The sequence below is a fragment of the Sebastes umbrosus genome, chromosome 23, assembly GCF_015220745.1.
Source record: "Sebastes umbrosus isolate fSebUmb1 chromosome 23, fSebUmb1.pri, whole genome shotgun sequence".
NCBI classification, from domain to species: Eukaryota; Metazoa; Chordata; class Actinopteri; order Perciformes; family Sebastidae; genus Sebastes; species Sebastes umbrosus.
The window spans coordinates 19899975-19925154 of NC_051291.1; the positions used below are offsets into that span (position 1 = coordinate 19899975).

Consider the following 25180-nt stretch of genomic DNA (forward strand, 5'->3'; position numbering starts at 1 on the left):
ATAGTCATTCTTAGAGTTGTAAACCTTTTTTTTTCCAAAATTGCTCATTTCATTCCGCTGCCCAAGTTACCCACAACCAAAGAGACAGCCGAGCTGTGCAACAACATGTTGTTCGCCTGCGTGAGCTCTCCAGAGACATTGTGTCTGAATGGGGACCTAAATTCACCTCTTGTTTCTGGGAAGAGTTTGGCAGTCTTCAATCAAAGTGTGTATGTCTCCTTTCCTTTGGGTTCCACCCGCAGTCCAATGGGCAGACGGACTATAGAGTACCAACCGGCGCCATACTCTGACTCCTCGCTACATCCCTGGACAGAGGGTCTGGCTGGCTATGTCCGTGGGTGGAGTCCAGGAAATTGGTCCCTTGCATCATGGGACCCTTCAACATCTCCAGGGTCATTGGGTCGGCTCTTGGCGGCTGTGGCTCAGAGGGCAGAGCAGGTCGTCAACCAATCGGAAGGCTCCTCCGGTCACATGTCGAAGTATCCTTGAGCAAGACACTTAACCCCAAATTGCTATATAAAGTCCATTTAGCATTTACTCTTTAATTGTCCCGCTCCATACAGATCCATCCCACTTTCCATGTCTCCAGAATCAAGCATGTGAAGGAGAGCCTTTGACCTTGAGTAAACTTTTTATTTTACCGGCCTGGTCTCAGAGTTGTGCTTTGGGGTTTAAACTGCTTTTACTGAGCCCATGTTGGTCATAGTTATGTGGCATAAACTAATTGGTTTAAATATTACTGCTTTTTATACATAATGTTACAGAATTTTAATAACACAACATAAAGAGCTGCTTTCATATTGACAAAACAGAACATTTTCCAATTCTGCTTTTTTTGTCTTGAGTAAAAACCTTTCATCTAAAATTCTGGCAACTTATTTTGACATGTAAATATAAAGCTGAGAATTATTAGTACGACATTTACTGTCTTTTTTTTTTTTTTTCATTTTCAGCGATGGGCTTTGCAAGAAAAGAAAGCTGATCCCACATCCTGCAGTGGGTCTGTCAGCCATGCTCTATGTGGAGTGACACCTGCAGAGGTCACACATGAGCTAAAACTCTGCAGGGAGAAGGGCAGAGGCAGCGAGAGGGGAGAGAAGCACCAGAGAGAGACAGAGAGATGACACTGGGGATCGTGACAAAAATACTGCAAGATATTTTACGGAGAACTTTTTAACACAACATCCATAAGGTTGTCTATGCAAAAACACATTTAGAAAGTAGTGCCCAGGTTGTGGAGGGACTTATGGCCTTGGCAGACCAGACTTCTACTAACAGTATTTACAAATAGTTTTTTACTAGCTTGTTTTGTGGGTCTGAACAGTTTACTATAAAGAACAATACAATGAGTGCATTTAAGTGAAAGTAGAATTCTTCATTTCCTATTTATATATTCAAATAACTTTTGCCATTTCTGCTTTATTTGCTAGCAACTATTAGGTAGAGACACAAAAGTACATTGAGACACAAAAGTACATTGAGTTCTTCTGTACTACTGAAGTTATTTCTATTTTACACAGGGATGCACCAATACAGATACAGGATCGGATATCGGGCCGATACTGACTGAAATTGCTGGATCAGGTATCGTGACAATAGGCCAATCTATTCAATTCAATTCTATGTTTATATACTGCCATATATAAATTATATACTGGCATTTTAATTCCTGTTGCAGTTTTGATCAATTTGTTGATGCATTAAAAAGGTTTACACTTCAACTGTATTTCCTGAAGTTGCTGGTGTACGATTTATTTTAATGATAAATAATAAATTACTAGTTAAATTTGTTTTACATTTTAAGTAAGGAAAGCAATGTTTAAGTCAGGCCTGATGTTGCCTTATACATAAAAGAATGATCCCAGTCACTTCCTCACACTGGTATCGGATCGGTACTCGGTATCGGCCGATACCCAAAGCCCAGGTATCGTATTGGGACTGAAAAAGTCGGATTGGTGCATCCCTTATTTTACATTACATTTTCACTCTTCTACATTTATCTTTAAGTTACTGCTAGTTACTTTAACTCTTGAGGGGTTTACATGCAAGACATAGTTTATATAACGCAGGTGGATACACTGCTAAACCTTCAACTACCCAACACTACAAGCCATAAATGATAAAGTATGTTTGGATTTTATTTATAAATGTTTAGTTGGCTTTTTTCTGAAACAATTAAGCAGTACAGAGGATTGAAACAAGGATGTCCGCTGTCTGCGTATCTATTTAGTATTATTTAGTTTGGAAAAAATCTCAAAGTATGCGGACGATGTAAACTTTCAAATTCAGCCAAATGTTGCATCTTTTACTGCATTAGTTGAAGAGATGAATAACTTTTCAGTTATTTCCATACTAAAGTCTAACGATGATAAATGTACTGTGTTACGAATTGGATCTCTGAATGGTACAAATTTGAACCTCTATAGTAATCTGCCACTAAAATGGCCAGATGGCCCGATAGATGTCCTTAGTATACATATCCCTAAAAACATGGAACTTATCACGAAGGAAAACTTTCATAGAAAGCTACATACAGTCGGCAGAAAATTCAAAGTCTGGGGAATGACTAATTTAACTTTATATGGAAAAATAACAGGGATAAATTCCTTAGTGATTCCTCAGTTTATCTATATAGTTTATCTATATCCTCATGTCATTACCTTCAACCAGGAGAAGAGCTGTTTAAAAATATGAACAAAATGTGTTCAATTCTTTATGGGGTGGGAAGCCTGACAAAATTAAAAGAGCTTGTCTATATAATGATTACAAACACGGTGGACTAAAATTGTTAAACCTTACTGCACTCAACTCTGCACTAAAAGCATCCCTCATACCTAAATTTATCTTAAATCCACAGTGGTTCTCAGCAAAGTTATTTATGTCTGCTCATCTTCTGTTCCACAAAGAACTCTATCCTTACCTCCAGTTAACTGCTTTTCAGTTCACTATAATAAAGAGAAAGTCATTTCCATACTTATCAGGCTCTTTGGAAGAGGCCTTAGTCAGTTGGTTTCAATACCGATATCATCAACTAGAATTAAGATATGAAATCCAGAGCCAAGTGTGGTGCTACAATAGAAATATTTTTGATTAATGATCAGCTTTTCTTTATTGAATCAATGTTTGAAAAAGGAATATTATAATATAAATGACCTCTTGAATAGCGGGGGCGAAATCCTGTCTTATGATGAACTTAAACTAGTATACGGTAATGTTTGTGACCTTTTTACATATAATGAACTCTGTGCAGCTACAGTATACCTCACATCTGGAAAAGGAAGCTATCATTATGTACAAAACAAACGGCATGTTGCCCCAACATTAAGGTTGCAACATGGATGAATAAGAGAAAAATAAACAAGAAAATATATCAGTTATACATGTATCTCAAAACATGTCTGCTGCACCAGAAGCTATTCAGTCTAAATGGGACGATTTGTTACACAAAAATGTATCCCATGGGGGAAAGTATTTACATGTATTTACACAACTTCTTTTGATGTCTCCATTAGAATTTTACAACTAAGACTAATCTACAAATACTTAATGCCTACTAAGAAAATGCTAAAAAAAAAAGAAAAGAAATGGAGCTTATGTAGATGAGTCTGTGAGGAGGAAGAGGAGTCAGACATTCATTTATTTTGGTATTGTAAGGAACTGGCATTATTTTGGATTAAAGTTGAAAAGTGGATCTCAGTTTACAAATCAAATTTTTATAGTTGTCCTTTATCCATAATGTTTGGTGATTTAAGGGATGATGAAGAAGGAAAAGACTTGAATATCATTATTATCATTATGATGGGGAAAGCATATACAGTATATTTAAAGCTACAAAAAGACAGCAATTAAAAACTGAACCTTTCAAAATGTTTTTGAAACATCAGTGGGTTCTTGAGAAAGATGTTAATAGAAATAAAGAACAGAATATCATTTTCATCATTTCATATCATCTTTGAGTCAGGGTAAAGATGTTGTTGAGTTAACCAAAAATGTATAAATAAATAAATAATGTCGATAAAGGTCAACTAAATGGATGTAAATATGTCCTTTTTTTGGCTGTATAATGTGTAAGCAAATGTGCCTAAGCGGATATGTATATGAATGCATGTGTAGATATAGATATATGTATCTATATATGAGGTTGGTTGTATGTATATGAATATGAAATTACCTCTTGACACTGCACTATTAAAACAGGCAGCACCTTTTTTTCTTTTCTTTTTTTATGTTTTTATATATATATATATATATATATATATATATATATATGTTGTTGCTGCTGTCTTTATGTCCCTTTACAAGTATGTGTATGTAGTCCTTTAACCTTAAATCAAATTTAAAAATAAAAAAAACACTGCAAGCCATTAGATCTAGTGCCCCCTGGATCGGCTACAATATTAAAAACAGCTTTAATCAATAATTTACATATCCACTATTTAACTGATGGGGAATATTATTCAGAATAAATACTTCATTTTGGAATATTTTGCTGGTACTTCATGCTGCAATTCAGAAGGGCCCAGAGGGTCCCAAGTCAGACCTGAACCCTGAACATCACAGGGAAATGACAGGTCTAGGCCGGCTGAGCCACCACAACAAAACAAAAACCTCTTCTGTCCCTCTCCATCGGTCAAAAATATATCCGGCAGCCAAGCATTGTTCAAATCCACAGAATTATATTTCATATTCCAGTGAGGGCTCCTAATGTTTCCAAATAAATATGTCATGCTGAATTATGGGGAAATAGTAAAAGTTTATGTGAGCGACATGCACAACTTTTCCATGTCATGTAACAGTGGGGCCGTAAAAAGAGAGCATCTTAAGGTTATGAATATTTCATTCAATACAGGCATTAAATACTGTGGCATCAGTAAAGCCTTACATACAGAATACTGTATGTATGTAACAGTCATATGTGTGGAGGAGGGGTTTTTTATCACCATGGAAACACATAAGATTAAGAGGAACATCACGTTTGGAGCAGCTTAAATGAACTCTGAGCCTGATATTGATGTTGGAATTCTACTGCAGCAGTAAACTCCTCCCATCTGGTAGTCGATGCGAGTTAAAACAAACATGATAAACTACTTGCAACCAGGATTTCACCCGGGCCAGAGACACGTACACCACTTAAATGTTACAAGTCTTTTTGTCAGGAATGCTCTTCCATTCCACGCACAATAATTTGTCACACAACTTTCGCTCTAAACAACATAAATCTTTTTTTTCAACAGCCTGAGGTTACTCACTCACTGTACAGCTTCACTCAAAACCACATTTTCAAATAGCATAAATTCCAAAAATAAATAATACAACATATGTAGTCTGATTTACGAGGAGTCAAAGACGTCACCTTGTTAGGATCGATTTCATGGAAGAAAATAAAAAATCTAAAATTATCACACAACTATTTTATTTCTTCCCAGAGAGTCTCCTTCCATAAAATCCACTCCGGTCATATCCCCCCAAGTCTCCTACATAATTACGACGCTCCAAAACTAAAGCCAGGCGTCGTTCCCCTTCACTGGGAAAATCAGAGTGCTGACGGCGTTGCTGGACAAACTGCGGCTCATTGCTCAGATCTGATTCTGCTTATTATGGCCTGTTAAAATTATACTTGGCTGTATTGAAACATTAGACAGAGATTGTGAGTTTGAGCATTAATCATCTTATTTTCTGTCTTGCTATCACTTACGGTTTCACAAGAGCTGGGGGAAGGATGCCCAGAGTCGGCTTCAACAAACTCCAGAGATATTATTAAGAAATGCTGATTTTCTAGATCAAGTTTCAATTTCAATTTTATACTTCAAACTTTACATAACCAGGTTAGTCCCTTTTAGATTAACAAAGTATTTTTCAAGAGATGCCTGGCTGAGGGAGAAGCATATAGCCAAACGGGTCAAATTATTGCACTATACGCAACATATGATTTGTATTGAACAAAGAAAATAACATAAAATGAGCAACATTTTAGAGGCATAATAAAGTAGCTCTGACCATTTTGCCTTTTGAAGCATGAATCCTGAAATTCATGTTATCCTACTCAGTAGCATTGTGACCATGAAATTGTGAGCAACACAATATTTTTGGACATGTGTGTGTGTGTGTGTGTTAGCATGATCATGTGCTCACCTGCATTGCAGTATCTGAGGTCTCGTGGTTCCACGTCTACTGGTGTCCTCACTTGCCCTGCACCGGAAAACACAAGACACAGAAGAAAAAAAAGAGACTCAAATGACAAAATTTAAAAGCGTGGAACGTCACGCTCCGTTGTGTCGTCCTGCACTACAACAAAATAATGGAGCTCGGTGATGGATTAAGATGTGGTGTGGTGCTCCGTTTGTTCTCACAGTGTGCCAGTACAAACTGAGCACAGGACATTCTTACTGGAACAGTTCTGTTGTTACATGTCAGTGTTGTTGGGCAGAGCACCAGCACGAATCTATTCATTCTCTTCAACCATATACGTTTTGTTTGTGATTACACAATAATTCATTATCATTCATTAATCATTAATAATATTGATATACTGATTTATAATTTTTAGTTCACTGATGAGCTGAATCAAGCTAAAAAGCTATTACTATTCTATACTTTCCTTTATTAAACAAGCACAATAAATATGATCATGTATTTAGAAAGACACAAAAGTTGAATATGTTATGTCTCAAAAGAGAATATGTTTTGCTTTGAGACAACTGATTGTGCAAACAGGAGCAGCCATTCAAGATGAAAATGTGTCTATTCAGCCTGTACAATAATACATATAATAATAATTTTCTGCCCTTTAGGAAGGTCAAAGCAGAAAGTCCGTTACAGCCTCGACACAAAGGGCACCTGGGCCAGATGGAGGCTTAAGTGGATGTTCTCCAAGGAAACCAGCCCTTCTGCTATATTAATACAAACTTCTACATGCACACAACAAGTAAAGGGAAGGAGAAGGCCACTGCATTATTCCATAAACAGCACAGTTCACTAAAAACCAGAGTGTATCTCCATTGTTCTTATTTATGTTGTGCTGCAGCAGCAGTGTGTCCTACTAGTTCTTCTTGCAGACATACGACTCAAATAGTTCAAGATTTTTGCAAATATCATGAGAGAGGCTGAGTAGGTGGTTTCAGTTTGAATATCGGCTTTTATTTCATTCCTAAAAAATCCCCTTTTACTGCAATATGTACACGGAACCTTGAAAATGACATTATCTACAATCAGGGGTTAGATAGGTCATGCCGTTTCAACATTTCTAGCATTTGCCTTGGCCTGCGTTTGATTCTTGGAACAAGTGTCGTCCAACATGAAATGTCTCTGAGAACAAACTCGGTGACCCTCAAACCAAATAAATCCATGTCACGTTTTTGTCCAAAAACATGAGCACCGTTTGGGATATCAGCTTTCAATCATCCTTGTTCTTTGGCGTCGTGGCTGCGACAGGAAATCTACTTAAATATTTTAGCCAGTTATCTCTCACCCAGAGGGGTTTATCGGTTATTTTTAGCTTTTGTTCTTTCTGTATTATCACAGCTTTAAGGGAGACAAAGGGATTCCTGAATGATTCAACACTGGCCTTAATAATAATAAAGCCAGTGGTACAGTTTGTGTAGGTGTTTTATCATTTTCTTTGCCTCCTAAGTACATGCAGCCTCATTTTGCTGTGGGTATGCTCAAACTGAACCGGAAGAACCTGCACTGCTCCCCACAGAGCTCTGCTTCATTTGCTTTTCGTCTCTCCTTCCCCCCCCCCCCCCCCCCCTTCCCCTCTTCTCACAGGACTCGTGAACTCTCCATAAACCCGCCGATTCCCCCCAGAACGCTGCTGTCTACCCGACATCAGTAGAGCTCGGAATAAAACAAAAGGGTGAGAAAAAAAAAGCTGAAATAGACAATAAGGTATAGAGAGTGAAGAGAGGGAGAGGGAGGGAATAAGAGAGAGAGAGAAGCAGGCCAGATTGCAGAGGGTTGAATCAATGCAGCGGCCTGGTCGCTTTTTTTTTTCTCCCCTCTCTTTTTTTTTATTTTTCTCTCTCTCTCTCTCTCTCTCTCTCTCTCTCTCTCTCTCTCTCATGATTCACAGTGGAAAGAAAAGGCCTTTTCCTTGTCCTCAGTTGAACTTCACATCAGCTTCCTGTTAGAAAAGCAAGGAGGAAACACCCAGAGCAACACGCGCGTGCGCACATACACACACAGACAGACACACACACACACACACACACACACACACACACACACTCAAACACACACAGAGGAAGGCCTTCACCAGTGGATTCTTCGCTGCCAGAGAAATTAGGTCAAGCACTTAAATGCCCTGCACTGAGATGCGCAGAGATTTAAAACGTGAAGTGTTTGGTGGGGACATCGAAGGCATACCGGAGCAACAAACGTGCACGCGCTCAAACGCTTGTTGCACTTGGAAACACAGACTAGTAGCTACCCACTATACTGTCAGCTCATGGCTTGCCACATTATTAATACAAAAAAAAAAAAGAGAATCAGTGACAGACGCCCACTGCTCCTACTGTTAATACACCATCCATCTGTGCAGCTTAGAACATGACAAGGTGGCTCAGACACACACAATCAAATAGATGATGTGTGTTTATAAAAAAAGGCTCCTTTTAAGTCCTTTCACAGGCAGAAACTAAAGCGCTACGTGCACGCATTCTCAAAACGCCAGTTGACCTGATTAAGGAGTGACAGGAGTCTCAGTGCTCCTCTACAACACAGCTCAGGACAGGATGGGACAGCACAACACGCCACATCGCAGTGTCAGCCGTGCACGCCGAAAAAATCCCCCACCGCCTCCCACCCTCTGACCTGAAATGGCCTTAAAGAAACAACACACCACATCACCATCACATCCAATCAACTATTCATAGAAAGGCTGGATTGCGCTCGGCCTGATCTCGCCGTTTAGGGTTTCAATCAATTGCGTGAGATATGAGAGAGAGAGCGGGAGGGAGAGTGGGAGGGAGGATGAAGCTGTTCTGAAAGCAAATGAGCGAAGATTTGGACGAATCCAAGCCTCTCCTCCTCGCCGTGTTGGTCACTGCCAGTACGGCCGACGACGGGGCTCTGAGCTACAGGGTGGCGGGTTAAATCAACCCGTAATCACGCCAATTTTCACTCTGCAGCCATGTGCTTTCTCATGTCCCACTGACTCACAGTGGAGAAACGAGCCATTGTCTGAGGCCCACCTGTGTTTCTGCTCCAGTTTCTCGACAGGCACAATGGTATTTTCCTGTTTATAGCGCTTCATAAACATGCAAAATCAGGTTATTAATACTTCTCAATAATAAAAGAGCGTGTTTGCGACTGACGGCTACGGCCAAAAGGTCATTCGGACCTTGTTCATATTTCGGCTTCTGACAGCTCTGTTCCTCTTTCCCATGAAAGTGACATGGGAGGGGCGGGGGGGGGGAGAGAGAGAATGTGGTAGCAGCACAACACCCGTTTCTGTCGGCCAACACAGATCGTTTCTTAGGAAACGCTGCTGCTGCGTTGCAATTTTCGACTGACGCTCCAGTATGAGCAGAGTCTTGGCCGACGGACCGAGCCAGCCTGCAGACGAAGCTTGGAGAGCACACACACACACAAACAAAATACAGGGGCAGATGTGCACTATGACAGATGTGCACTATGACAGAGACGACCTGAAAGAACCAACAACCCCTTAAGAAAAACTGTGTGTGTGTGTGTGAGCTTAAACTTTTGATTTGTGCCGAGCTTAAGGTGCCGTAGGTAAAAGCTCTCTTTGGCATAACGATATCCGTGGCATGATCTGAGACGACTAAGCTACAAAGAGACAATGTCTGAATCTCACAGATAACATGGGGACATGCTGTAAAGCAGGACACAATTTAAATCCAGCATTTTCACACAGTGTAAACTATAATGTGATTCTGTTGCACAGTAATCTTTCTACCATCTCAAACGCACTGTTGCATTTCTGCTTTAGTTGCTCAGACAAAGACGATGACCCACATTGATTCTTTTTTTAGGAAAATGTGCTATTTTATCAATGAATAATCTATAGCCTCGAGAAGAGAAGAATTAAGCTACAAAATGAACTCTATATGACTCTCAAAACGATGGATTAGTTCTGTTCTCTCGTGTGAAAATCTACCTGATGAATGTGCAGCTCCTGTTATGACTGTTCAAGCACAAATATTATCACATACATCCTCGCTTTAACTCCTCTGTCTTTTTTTTTTAAACATATTTGAGTCTTTTTAAAGAAGCTCCACCAGAGAAGCAGTCGGGGAGCCCACACAGGCCTCTTTTAACTATTAAAAATACATTCAGCTACTGCTGAGTTAGCTCCTCTCACATTTCAATGAATTAATTTCATCAAAAAACTTCTCTGAGGGAAACCACAGTGACACATCAGTAGAAACCGCACAGCTCCACCATATGTCCTCATGTCTTACATACACTGATGATATGTCCTCATGTCTTACATACACTGATGATCTGTCCTCATGTCTTACATACACTGATGATCTGTCCTCATGTCTTACATACACTGATGATCTGTCCTCATGTCTTACATACACTGATGATCTGTCCTCATGTCTTAATACACTGATTATGTTCTCATGTCTTACATACACTGATCATATGTCCTCATGTCTTAATACACTGATTATATGTTCTGTCTTACATACACTGATCATATGTCCTCATGTCTAACATACACTGATGATCTGTCCTCATGTCTTAATATACTGATGATCTGTCCTTATGTCTTACATACACTGATCATCTGTTCTCATGTCTTACATACACTGATCATCTGTCCTCATGTCTTACATACACTGATTATATGTTCTCATGTCTTACACACACTGATCATATGTCCTCATGTCTAACATACACTGATGATCTGTCCTCGTGTCTTACATAAACTGATTATATGTTCTCATGTCTTACATACACTGATCATATGTCCTCATGTCTTACATACACTGATGATCTGTCCTTGTGTCTTAATACACTGATGATCTGTCCTTATGTCTTACATACACTGATCATTTGTCCTCATGTCTTAATACACTGATTATATGTTCTCATGTCTTACATACACTGATCATATGTTCTCATGTCTTACATACACTGATCATATGTCCTCATGTCTAACATACACTGATGATCTGTCCTTGTGTCTTAATACACTGATCATCTGTCCTCATGTCTTAATACACTGATTATATGTTCTCATGTCTTACATACACTGATCATATGTCCTCATGTCTTACATACACTGATTATATGTCCTCATGTCTTAATACACTGATTATATGTTCTCATGTCTTACATACACTGATCATATGTCCTCATGTCTAACATACACTGATGATCTGTCCTCGTGTCTTACATAAACTGATCATATGTCCTCATATCTTACATACACTGATCATATGTTCTAATGTCACACTGATGATCTGTCCTCATGTCTTAATACACTGATTATATATCCTCATGTCTTACATACACTGATCATATGTTCTAATGTCACACTGATGATCTGTCCTCATGTCTTAATACACTGATTATATATCCTCATGTCTTACATACACTGATCATATGTTCTCATGTCATACTGATCATATGTTCTCATGTCTTACATACACTGATCATATGTTCTAATGTCACACTGATCATATGTTCTAATGTCACACTGATCATATGTTCTAATGTCACACTGATCATATGTTCTAATGTCCCACTGATCATATGTTCTAATGTTACACTGATCATATGTCCTCATGTCTTACATAAACTGATGATCTGTTCTCATGTCTTACATACACTGATTATCTCGAGGTGAACAGCTCGGGAGACGACGCTTTTTCTAATTGAATGCACATTTTTTGGTGAAATCCTGTAAATTGGCTCCACTTTGGAGAGCTGCTGATGTTTTCCGCTGGATTGACGCGCTCTGCCCGGCTGCCTATCTGGGTTTTGCATCGGGGACAACAAAGAGGAAGATTATTATGCCTCTCTGAGAAACTAGGGCATGAACAGGACGACCTCTTTCTCTGGTATTGCGAGGGAGAATATTACAGCCTGGCCACCATTTCGTCTCCGCGTAAAGACACGGGGACATGTTGGAGACACGGGGACATGTTGGAGACTTGTTCGCACATTTACACACGATTATGTCGAGCTGTTAAACTGTTTTTAGCAGCCTGGAAACTTCCCCCGAGGATAGTCAGTTCTAACAGAGTCAATAAGCAGTGACCCAGTCAGTGTGTGTGTGTGTGTGTGTGTGTGTGTGTGTGTGTGTGTGTGTGTCGCTACATGCTTTACGCTCAAAAAGTGCATCATATTACGCACTTTACGCAAACCTGTAATAATAAAGAGAGAAAGGGTGAATTTAAAAGTACGCACCGACAGGTCCTTGAGTTCAAGTTGGATGGCGTCTTCCTCCGGGGTGTCCAACTCCAAGTCCGCGGCTTTATGTCTTCTATTATGTCTCAAAAAGAGACACAAATTAAAAAAAAAAAAAGCACAAAGCGATATTTGTAGGTTGAGAAGTAGGAGAAGTCGTCATGTTTGTTGAACCGGGAGACAGTGTCTCCGTGAGCGGCTCGACAGATTCATGTCCCCCCCCCCCCCCCCCCCCCCCCCCCCTCTATGTGTGTCTCTCCGCAGACATCCAGCTCGGTTCAGCAGCTCGGTTCAGCGGGGACACGCAGACTGCAGACTTCGCCGTGCCGCGCCGCACCGCACCGCGCAGCGACGCGCGTCCTCCGCCGCCGCCGATCAACCAGATGCGTCAAGTTCAGCTGAGGTGAAGCCGCGTTACACAACCAGCCAACCAGGCGACCAGGCTGTGAGGCGGCGGCAGCAGCAGCAGCAGCAGCCGGCTTATTTAATGTCTCCTAAAGGGGGGGAAAGAAAACGCACATCACTATTGAAGTATCTGCTTTAACCCAGTCTGTGTAGAGATGATTATTAAGAGCTGCTTCACCACCTCCTCCTCCTCCTGAACCCTCCGCGGCTCTAAACGGCACTATTTGCTTTAGTCAATTTACCTGAAGAGGTCAGTCAGCCTCATGAAAAACACATTCACATTATGTACTTCGCTTTATTTAAGGCTGAAAATAACTACTGCTAAATTATAAACTACACTTCATTATCATATCTGAGTATTAAAAGGAATAACACACTGCTGTTTTATGACATTAAAAATGAAATAAAGTGCTACAAGGTCACTGGAAAGTCACAATTTTAGCGTCGTATAGACTTAAACTCCATTTTGTATTATTTTAGTAACAAAATGGTGTTTGTATCACCCCCCACCTAGTAACAGTTACATATTTGCCACCTGCTTTTTAGCTATAAAGTCTCCTATCAGCTAAAATATGAATTTCAAACAAGATAAAGAAAATAAAATGAACAATAAAGTAATACTTAATACCTTATAAGTGTCAGTATCAGCCTCCAACAATATGCTAAATAGAGCTGTTAACTAACAGCAAAAAACACATTGAAGCTGAATGCACCTCTCATTGTAGCTACAGGTTTAACTAGTTTACTGATCATTATTTTATTTTTATGCTGGTTAGCAAAACCCATTGAGACGTGATTAACAGCATCATTTGTCACCTGTTCTCCTCCGTTAATGAGCTCGAGTCAGTTCTGTCCTCCTCTGTTAGTTAATGGAGGTCTAGTTCTCCAGTCAAGACACCTCAGTGACCTGAAGACAAGTCCGGACCTGTTTAATAGCTTCACACACACTTTATTGATTTTAATCAGCTGAGGAGATGAAGCAGGACGAAGCTCTGTTAAAGAACCAACAAGTCATTCAAAGAGTTATTAAAAAATATATATATCAAAACTCAGCAGGAGCTTCTTTTTAAATATCTAATGCTGGTTTTTATGAGTCTTAATTTAAGTAGTTGATAATACACCATGGATTTGAACTTGGCAATATTTTATTTGTTTGAAAAAGTAATTTTGAGTTTGTCTGTAAGGGAGTGAGGATATTAGTAGAGCAGATTATTCTCCATCTGCATATTCTTAATATTTTTTTTATGTGTGTTTGCTCTCTAAAAATCTTTACTTATGGAAACACAGATAGACAGATATTATTTTCAGCAGAATAAAGACATCAAACAATGACTGATAAAGAGAGATAACATAATAATAATACACTCCATATATGCTGAGGAGGATATAGACACCTGCAGTATTTAATAATGCACACACTTTGAGTTAATCTGTAAGGGAATGAGGATATTAGTAGAGTATATCAGAGCAGATTATTCTCCATCTGCATATTCTTAATATTTTTTATGTGTGTTTGCTCTCTAAAAATCTTTACTTATGGAAACACATTCATTGCAAACACAGATATACATACATATATTTTCAGCAGAATAAAGACATCAAACAATGACTGATATTAAAGAGAGAAAATAAAATGTTACACTCCATTACACTGAGGAGGATATAGACACCTGCAGGCTTTAATAACACACACATTTTGAGTTCATCTGTAAGGGAATGAGGATATTAGTATAAATATATTGGAGCAGATTATTCTCCATCTGCAAATTATTTATATTTTTACTTTATGTGTGTCCACTCACTAAAAATGTTTTAACTTTTCAAAACATGCATTGCAAACAATATAGACAGAGAGACAGATTTTCAGCAGAATAAAGGCATCAAATAATAATATAGAGATATAGAGAGAAAATAAAATGTTACACTCCATTACACTGAGGAGGATAGACACACACACTTTGAGTTCATCTGTAAGGGAATGAGGATATTAGTATAAATATATTGGAGCAGATTATTCTCCATCTGCAAATTATTTATATTTTTCTATGTCTGTCCACTCACTAAAAAATGTTTTTACTTTTCAAAACAGGCATCGCAAACAATACAGACCAAGAGAGAGATTTTCAGCAGAATAAAAGGCATCAAATAATAATATAGAGATACAGAGAGAAAATAAAATGTTACACTGCATGCATGCTGAAGAGGATATAGACACCTGCAGAGTCACTTCAAAATGCAGAGACAGAAATTAAATCAGTTTTCAGATTTAGCCTTATGATGGAGATAATACACTTTAAAGGCATGGATAAACTTTTAATATGGACTCCCTGAAATATTTAAGAACACACTCCTTCACTGTGATGTAACAAGTCAATTATTAAATTAACAAATTAACTAAAATCTCTTCATGGTGAATTTTAGTTCAATTCATTCAAATTAATTGTTAATGAAAAATGGTTTGAAGAAAATGTTTTACATCAAAATAATACAAAACATATGTTGTGATTTGTGATTATAGTCTGTGAACGAAACAGAAATACTCTTCAAAATTAATAATGTGGCCTACTTAAAAAAAAAGCATTATTCATGTTCAAATCACTGTTAGTGTGTTGTTTGATTTTATTTTTTGCACCCGAGTGGAAGCAGCAGTCAGTCCCAGTGTGAACCTGCACAACAGAGGCCGGTGTATTGACTGATGCTAAATCTGTATCCACAAGTGATATTACAGTTGCACTCAGTGACCGAACTCTGTGTACAGCACGCCTATATCCATCAGCACGCTGAGATACTATAGGATTAGGTGTGTGTGTGTGGGAGTGTGTGTTCCTACATATGGGCTGAGCATGTAGGCTATAGCTTACAGGGATTAGAAGGTGACACAGGTTCATACTAATGGAGATTCACCTGATGTGACTCAACACAAACACACACATTATTTTTTTCATTGTTTAAAAGTCAAATAAAGCTGAGTTATAACAAGTATTAAAAACTCGGTGGTCCACATGTAGAAATGCTGCTTTATAAATGAAAGATGTGTGCACACACACTTTTATTATTCCTTTCAGCTGATTCTAAACAAATGCTTCAAAATAAGAGTGACATTATTATCAGTATGTAATTAATTAGAGTATTATTTGTCAACATTTTTACATAGAAAAAATAAGTATTTATAACAGTATAAAGATTTTTTTTTAATCAGTAAATAAAGTTATTTTTTATGCAGCTGTCTGTATTTGCTCCAAACTCAGACATATACACATAAGCCTGTTATTGGAGCTTCTAATGGTCCATGTGTTATTTTTTTTGTGAACAACTTTTTATTAGTTCATGTTGACAGAAATAAATATGTATACCTATACAGATATAGTTCCAGAACAATTAAACATAAATTGATTCATGGTATATTGTGCATATACATAACAATACCTAGCATGCATGCAAATAATAATAGAAACATGCATATCGATATACAATAACATAAATTGGTATGTCTGATGGTCCATATGTTATGATTGTATTATTAGATATGATATATATGTATATATGTGTATATATATATATATATATATATGATGTATTACAATGTATGATGTCACACATTATGGAACATACACATATATGCTGATATAACACTTGCAGTTTTGGCAAGCCTTAAAATTTATAGATTTGATCTATAAATATTCTTTTTTTATATATATATATGTATATAATTTATTTTTTTATTTTTTGTACTAAACAAAACCTAGAAAGTTCTATGAATCTAACTGATTTTGTACATTGAATAGATTTCTTGTTTTTTTTTTAGGTGTATATTAATATGCCAAAGAAGAGATAACAAGGAAGAGATAATTTTGTATAGTACCTCGTTGCTCAAGTGGTCCTTACAAAGTTAATATCCCCAGTGAGACATTCCTGAGCAGCAGTTATCAAACTTATAATACACTGGAATAATCTAAATATTGCATATGTATCACTTCAAGTATGATATTAAGAGATGTTTGCACTGCTAATGGACATACTGTAAGCACTTATCATCCAAAACATTACACCTAAATGGACTTCAGCACTTTATCCTCATCAATCTTTCATCTTATTCTATTTGTTCTCTCAATCACACCAATTAAGAATAAAGTATTGACAAAGGAAAAGTATTGACTCCACCATTAACCTTCTTTAATTTTCCATAATTTCAATCAGAGACACGTCTGAGGAAGCGAGGAGAGGCGAGGCGAGGAGAGGCGAGGCGAGGAGAGGAGAGGAGAGGAGAGGAGAGGAGATGAGAGGAGAGGAGAGGAGGGGAGGGGGTTGAATGTTGTGGAGGTGGCCGGGGCGATCCATTTGGCTCTGCTAATTTGCAATCAGACACTCTCTCTGAGTTCCCTACCACGTCTCCAGACAGTGTGGATGGCAGCTGAGACAAAGCTAGCATTCTCCGCCGACCAAGGCCCCTCTTAGTTTTATTTCAGGCCACTGCTCTCAGACACAGACCATTCTGCATGGAGCACCCCGAAGTATGGCAGCTCGAGAGAGGAGAGGAGAGGAGAGGAGGAAGGAGCAAGTTCCAAGGACGAGGAAGAGGAGGAAAGGGCAAGGGGAGGTGGGGAAAAAAAAAAAAAGTGGGAGGAGTCTTTGTGGAGGGCCAAACTTCTGTCACCCCCCCCCCCCCCACCCCAACCACCCCCCCCACCGCCCTCACCGCCCTCCTCTCGTTGGACGGTACCCCAGCCTGTTCCCCTCTAACGTGCTGCAGTGCAGTGCCACGCCCCACCTCGCACCACGAAAACACTCAGACCCGGAGAGCTGATCGTGACCTTTTCCCCTTCACCATCTTAACTTACTTCTTGAGCTGAGTCTTGAGAAGTATTCTGAAGCTCAATAAACTTTTGATCAGCTAAACGTGGCCGCTGCATGTGCACCAAATAGAGAATATACTACAAGGTACATCATCTAGGGGTGCAGTGATCAGATACACCGGATTGGCATCGTGCCGGATCCATGACATGATCGAGCCCCATTAAATACAGTTTCTTTGACAATGTCACAGAGCCAGAGAAATCTGACCCTCATAATGATGATGTCCACATAGAGATTTTAATTCTGGCACTAAGCAGCAGATATGTTAAGCTGAAGTATCAGGAGAGAAAAGGTCAGATAGTTGCATCCCTAATAGCTTCTTTTGCTCCTTTGTGACGGGTGTGCACTCAATATTTTTTATTAAAGTTTTCTTAGCATCACTTGGCTGAGCATGCATGTTTTTACAGTAACGCCCCGCTTAGTGAAATAATGAAAATGAGTGAAGGATAATAGCTTCTCCCGGGTGCCCACTGAGAACAGCACGTGTTCACTGTAAACTTATATCTAATTTCATCTTTTGTGCGAGCACACACGCATGCCTGAATGTGTCCGTGCACCTGCGTTATCGCATCATTATCAGCAGTCCCGCGGCTGTACAGTATGTTGTGGCTCGGTTGCCACAGGTAACGGGTCAATGATTACCCAGAGGGCCGAGGGTATCCTCAAGCTCAGGTCAGAAGCATTTTCCCCCGTGAGAGAGAGAGAGGGACAACAGTGGGCTGCAGCTGCCATCTGTAACTCTAGGCCTGCGCACTTATCGGTGTCTTATCTGCTTGAAAAGCTGCATTGTGTTCACATTATGTGTGTGCGGCCGGTGATACGGGCCGGGGCCACGCTTCAGGAGGTTATGCTGGATTTTATGAAGTGATGACATTTTTTCTCCTAGTGGTTATTTTAAAACAAGGAGGTGCTACATTTTTCACATTATTCATTGTTTTTGGGTTGCTTCAGCTTCCACCTGCTCAACCACGAGCAAATCAATGAATCAGTGACTGGTACTCTTTCATTACACATTACAATAAAAAACAAGCTCCACAAAAGTTAACACAAACACAGAAGAGGGGGAAAAAAGTGCCTCAGTCCTCTTATGGTTTGGGTTGATTCCCACAGGTTGCCTCACTTATTAGCTGCTTTTCCTGCGCTGGACCCAAAAGCACAATCCCTCTCAGTCTCACTCAAACACACAACAATGCCAGGAATGGCTGCATTTGTGCAGCACGGCCATTAGGCAACATCCGACTGCCTAATTCATTCAATTTCTCCCTCTGCCTATGCCAGCACAATTGGCCTGAAAGGGCGCAGGTGGGGGGCAGAGAGGAGGCTGGGAAAGCTCGAAATGCAAGCGAAGCTAAAGTTGGAACTGCTCGAGGGCTGGACGGGTTAAAGCACAGGACGGCGTTGGGAAAATGGTGTCCTTGAGGCGATCCCAGCGGTCACCCTGACCCCCCACTCTGAGCTCGACCCTGACTGTATCTTTAGCAGTGAACGGTACAAATTACTGGATCGCATGGCTCCGCTTTCTCCCTCTCTCTTCAATCCCCTTTTTCTCTTTCTCACTTTCTTTTTCCTCCGGATGACCACAAACAGCCATTGTCACTGCAGACCGCGAGAACAATTGGGTTCTTATGCTGTGGCCGGTCAGGGGATGGGAGGGTAAACTTCAGCAATGACTGCACTAAGTAAATTATAGCTCCGATGGCCTGTGTGGTTTGGAGAGGCTGCGCTTTGTGAGAGACGTCCTGCAACTAGAAAACCACCAGTTCAGCACATTCGTTGCAAAACGACGACGGCACGGCAAATGTTTTTTCTCGACCGGTATGGTTCGCATTCATGCAAACACTTTCAGCTAACAAGGAGCTCTTTTTTGGAAAGCACTTGCACTTTTCTAAACTATCCTGGGTCACATCTTAGGAAAACTGAATAGGCCTAATTGCGTGACTGCAGAGCTATGAAGAATTGCCACAGTCCTGTGCTCCCTCTCTCTCCCTCTCTCTCTCTCCCCACTTCCCTCTCTCTCAGATGGAGGCTCCGCCTGTCCACTGTCCTCCCGCGCTCCGATCGCTCCACCCTCCCGCCCTATCCCCTTTCTACATGACATCATCTGCACATCTGTCGTCCCAACAGGGTGCTGGTGACACAGACAGGCCACAAAATTAGTAGAGCTCTCTGCCTCTGTCTTTGTCACCACGTCTTTCTTTCCTTCTGGCTCTCGGTTTCTTGCTCTTGATCTTTCTCTCCCTGTCTTTCTGTCCTCCTCTCCCTTTCTCCCCTCTCTCTATACTTTCTCTTTCTTTCATTCTACCCTTTTTCCCTGCTGCATTACGTCCCGTAACGTGGTTGCATCTTGCCGTTTCCTACAATGTGGCGCATACGTTTGAGCAGGCAGGAAACAGCCATTAAACTAAATGATCCGTGGGCCTGACCCCAGCCTTGACCCGTGAGATTGTGAGCAAACTCAATAAGCAAGGTCAGCGCTGACACGACGCGACTCTTAACGAAAGTTGTTGTTTTTTCACCTCGGCTTTCTCTGATTCAAGCTATTAGAGCCCGCTAAAAGAGTTAAGAGCTTGTGGTTATATCAATTTGTGCGTGAGTGCGAGAGAGGAAGAGAAAGAGAGTGGGAGCGATGTTTAGTGTGTTCCGACAGCGAGGCCCGACCCATTAAGGGCCGAGTATTTTCAAAGGGAATAGGAACTTACAGAAGTGTAACACATGTTTGATTCCCAGAGCCCCAGCGCAATAATTCTTCACATGCAAATTACTAACAGATCAAAATCGAGTCGCGCCGGATCAAACCAGCTGCAGTGGAACAACTATCCTCTGCGATGTAAACGAACAAATACAAATTATAGTACAAGTTTCCTTCAGAACATATTTTCTCTTCATCTAGAAGGATTCAAAGGGAGGGAAATAGCAGATCCTGACCTGTTTCCAACACATTTTTTCTTGGCGTACGATTGCAAGTTTGCAAAAATAAAAAGCATATTAAAATAAAAAAATAACCACGACTAAGAAAATTGTAGTAATTTGCAGGAGAAAGCAGGAGGATGTTGGATGTTCACAAGCAGCTGATGGGATTTGATCCCAGGATTACACACTCTTCAACCAAAACTTAAAAAAATTATGCAAAATTTGAATTTATTTTTTGCAAGCATGACTGAATTATTACTTAAGTAATTCTTACTAATATTAGCATTATTTTTTAAGAATCAGCATGTTGCAAAATGACAACTGTACATACAGTACTACCCTGTAAAAACCCTTGAATTATATACAATTATCTTTGATTTCAAGCTCATTAAAAGCGTAGACATTTAAAAAAAAAAATATGTACGTGTCCCGTGATTATATGAACAAACGTGACGGTTAAATTTTGAATTCTTCGACGTTAGGAACCAAGATGGTGGAACCTCTGACTGGCTGGTGGTGGGGGAACTACAGAGGTTGCTGTACAGCTTCGCCTCCTGTACTTTGAAACACAGGAGTAAAGAGCCCCCTTGAGGATCTCAACATTACTCACTTCATACACTTTGTGCCACTGAATTGCTGAGACGCGGGGCGGTAATGTCAAAGTCACCTCAACACCATCAACACGAAACATTTATACACAATCAGAAATAAATGAAGAAATCAGAAAGAGGAATTTTCTCCGGTTTTACACGTCTCACTGAAGATGCATTATTCATTTAATACAAAATGATAATGCAATATGATGATTAAACCTTTATTAGTGAATTGATAATGTAATGCTATAGTGTGTGTTGTGGTAAAGTGTATAAAAGCTCCTCTTCTAATGCCATGAAAGACAAAACGCTGGTGCAAAACCAGAGAAGACTGAGCTGAACTGAAGCCTTCTCTTGTGCTTTGTCTCCCTCTGCAGGTTAAACTGAGTAAAGACAGTTTGACAACAAAGAGTGAGATGTAAAAGGGTTGAAAAAAGTGGAAAAAATAGCAAAACACCGCATGCATATTACATTTAAAGCTAGCAGTCTGCATTGTTTCATTCCTATTAATCACTACAGGTGATCATTTCATTTGTTAGGAGCTTGTACTGCATAATCTAGATGTTTTTGGGGTTTAGATTGCACGTGTGCATTCATAACTCCCTTTAGATAATCATGAAAAATGTAAATAACATACAGATTTAACCTGCTTGTCTGAATGTGCTGTAGATGAATCATAATGAGGACAGAAGGTTTTGTAATTTGTTCCTTCCTGGCTTTGTTAGTTGCTCATCGTATTCCATTTCTGGTGATGCCGTGTAGCCATTTCCCTCAACATCTGCAACATGTTTACAACATCCAAAATCTGCATTTCCACACCAAAAACATAAATCCTGAAGAAAAAAAAGGAATAATTCCCGAAGACGTTTATGTGCCTCGTGGCATTGTTCATCTGCTCTCAAGAAGGTTCAAGATGCTTCAAAGACAATAATTGCTCAAAAGTGGAATTGTTGTTCCTCAACATGGAAACAATTTCCCCGCTGTCAGCTTTTGTCGGGTCCCATGAACGCTCGAAACGGTTTAAATTAGATTTGATTACAAAGTAGTTTCTTTTAGTTGTGTCATAAATACTCTCTTGCCTGTTCACCCCCGGGGGAAGTTTTGTTTTTTATCTGTCACACTCCATAATCCCCCCGCAGCGCAGGGGGTGATATTCATTTCCACCGACCACACTCCCATTTCTGCTGCATTCCAGCATGTGTTTTACCCCATTACACATATAAGCACCATGTGTTTGTCTTGCCACATTACAGTCTAAATAATGCCTCTGACATTGCGGTAAGGCTTGAAAGCCACTCGAGTTGCATGTAGATTGTGTGCCAAAATTGCCCATATGCACTTGTCTGACCTAAACAAATTAAACCCATCAGGGTGTCACACACGATGTATCAGACCAGAGGCCTTTGATGAACGGCTTTTCCCATCTCATTAAAACTCAAATGCCGTATATAAAGAATAATGCTGCTGTTATTCTATATTTCCTTATTGGCAACAGTCTCAATTCTGTCTGTGGCACTCAGCCCCAAGCCCATCAGGATATATATATATATATATATATATATTGAAACTAGAGAACCTAAGGATTCATTGGTACCAACCATGTCATACTAGCTTGTCGCAAAGGAGGCTAAATAACGCTCCAAACTTACGCTAAATTTTGGTGAGGAAAAACTGTCATGTCCATTTTCAAAAGGGTCCCTTGACCTCTGACCTCCAGATATGTGAATGTAAATGGGTTCTATGGGTACCCACGAGTCTCCCCTTTACAGACATGCCCACTTTATGATAATCACATGCAGTTTGGGGCAAGTCATAGTCAAGTCAGCACACTGACACACTGACAGCTGTTGTTGTCTGTTGGGCTGCAGTTTGCCATGTTATGATTTGAGCATATTTTTTATACTAAATGCAGTACCTGTGAGGGTTTCTGGACAATATTTGTCATTGTTTTGTGTTGTTAATTTATTTCCAATAATAAATATATACATACATTTGCATAAAGCAGCATATTTGCCCACTCCCATGTTGATAAGAGGATTAAATAGTTTAAAAATCTCCCTTTAAGGTACATTTTGAACAGATAAATAAATGTACAATTAATTTGTGATTAATCGCGATTAAATATTAAAATCGATTGACAGCCCTAATAACGATATTGATTTTTTTGTGTTTTAAAAAGGTAAAGTCATTTCCTAAAACAGCTGGGCACTGAAGATTTTAGCAAACCTTACTTAAAAATGGAGTAAATAGTGCATTTGTTGGGGTCTACTTTCTGCTGTGGGTTAATATGAACTGGTGAGTGTTTACAGCAGCACCAGGCTGGTAGGATTGACAGCAGTGCCCATGTTCATCGTAATAAAGGAACATGCCACCCATGTGGCTCATTGATGAATTTTTAATAGTCTTTGGACAACAATGGAGCCTTATGGAACTTAAAAATATCATTAAAGTTGCATACATAGTAAGTACATGAATTAGCAGAGGCTTTAAGACACAATATTATGACTATATTTTAGATACATTGTACAATTTGATGTGTCTAGGACCAAAGAGGTCTTAACTGACCTCAACAGGAGGGGAGTTATTTTAGTATTTAGAGACAATCTTGAATTTATCTGTGAAAAAATAAGCCATGGATTATTTCACTTAAAGGTCCAGTGTGCAGGATTTAGTGGCATCTAGCAGTGAGGTTGCAGATTGCAACTGACTGAATGCCCCTCAGGGGTATCGTGACGTGGCTCATGATACCGCAGTTACCGAGTGCAAAACCGAGCTCACGCCGGTCCTTAACCTCGCCTATAAGCAACAAAATTCAGACGGCAGCTGGTGGTACCATGGTTTTGCACTCTGCGGCTCACGTTACCGCAGTTTCACAAGCGTGTCGGAGAACTACGGTGGCCTTCAGGTAACAAAAAAATGTGACAGGCTCTCACTAGAGCCAGTGTTTGGTTTGTCCGTTCTGGGCTACTGTAGAAACATGGCAGACTCCATGAAGAGGACCTGCTCCTATGTAGATATAAATGGCTCATTCTAAGCTAACAAAATCACAATTCTTAGTTTCAGGTGATTATACACTAAAGAAAACATACTTATTAATATTATATTCCATTTCTGTTAGTAGATCCCACGAAATGTTACGCACTGTTCCTTTAAGGAAGTTGAGATATGTCTAATGCTGACAATGTCTGTTGAAGATTTAAAGCTCTTCTTTACAGTCAGTTGTAACACCACATCCTGTTGGTTTGCATTTGTCAGCCATCGGCTGCCTTTGTAAATGTGGTGTAGTTTTGCATGTCACATGTAGTGCTGACACAGCGTTGTGGAGACGGTCGGGTCTGGCCTCACGAGACTAACAGTGAGCTGCCCCCCCCGGGTGTTTTCTCAGATGGTCTTGGTCACAGTGATGACGACAACGTAGTTATTAGTCATTTTTGACTACTGTCTGAAAACTAAACTGGCTTTCAGTGACATTAGTTACCTACTGTACTCTTTCTAGTCTACAATATGATACTATTTCTACTGTTGGTGATATGCTGAGTAGCATTAGAATATGCTGTATATGTGACTACGGATTATGTCTCCAAAACACTTTGTAATAATTTGTTATACCTTTTTCTTACTTTCTGCGTTTTTCTCAGAGCAGAATTTCAAGTAAACCATGTGAACACTTTTTAAAAGGACATTAACGTCTCATGCAGACGAACTGTGTGGACAACTGCTCTACTACAGTACAGTTTAGTCACTGACATCATCTGTGAATGAGTCAGTGATTGTGAAGCAGCTGATGCCAGTGTGCTCCGTCTAAACTAACTCTGTGCTCCATATATTCTCAACTAGGTTCAATTATGATTCATTCTTATTATTATTATTATTATTATTATTATTATTATGACAGAGTATGCATATTTGCAAATCACCCTGTATTTTTTGGGATGTGAATTTACACAAATACAAAAATACATGTTTGTGAATAGTAAAATATTTGTGGTACATATTTGAGGATTGTCTTCTGTGGATTACAAATATTAAAG

General features: G+C 39.6%; 1 long non-coding RNA gene across 1 annotated transcript in view; it reads right to left on the reverse strand.

Moving 5' to 3' along the window:
* LOC119483061 overlaps positions 1–12613 on the reverse strand; it is a 38023-nt gene extending 25410 nt beyond the window's left edge. The window contains exons 1-2 of the long non-coding RNA XR_005205602.1: positions 12388–12613; positions 6133–6189 (exon numbers count right to left, since the gene is read on the reverse strand). This is a non-coding gene — a long non-coding RNA (uncharacterized LOC119483061). The remainder of the gene's footprint in view (positions 1–6132; positions 6190–12387) is intronic.
* Positions 12614–25180: the final 12567 nt, after the last annotated feature.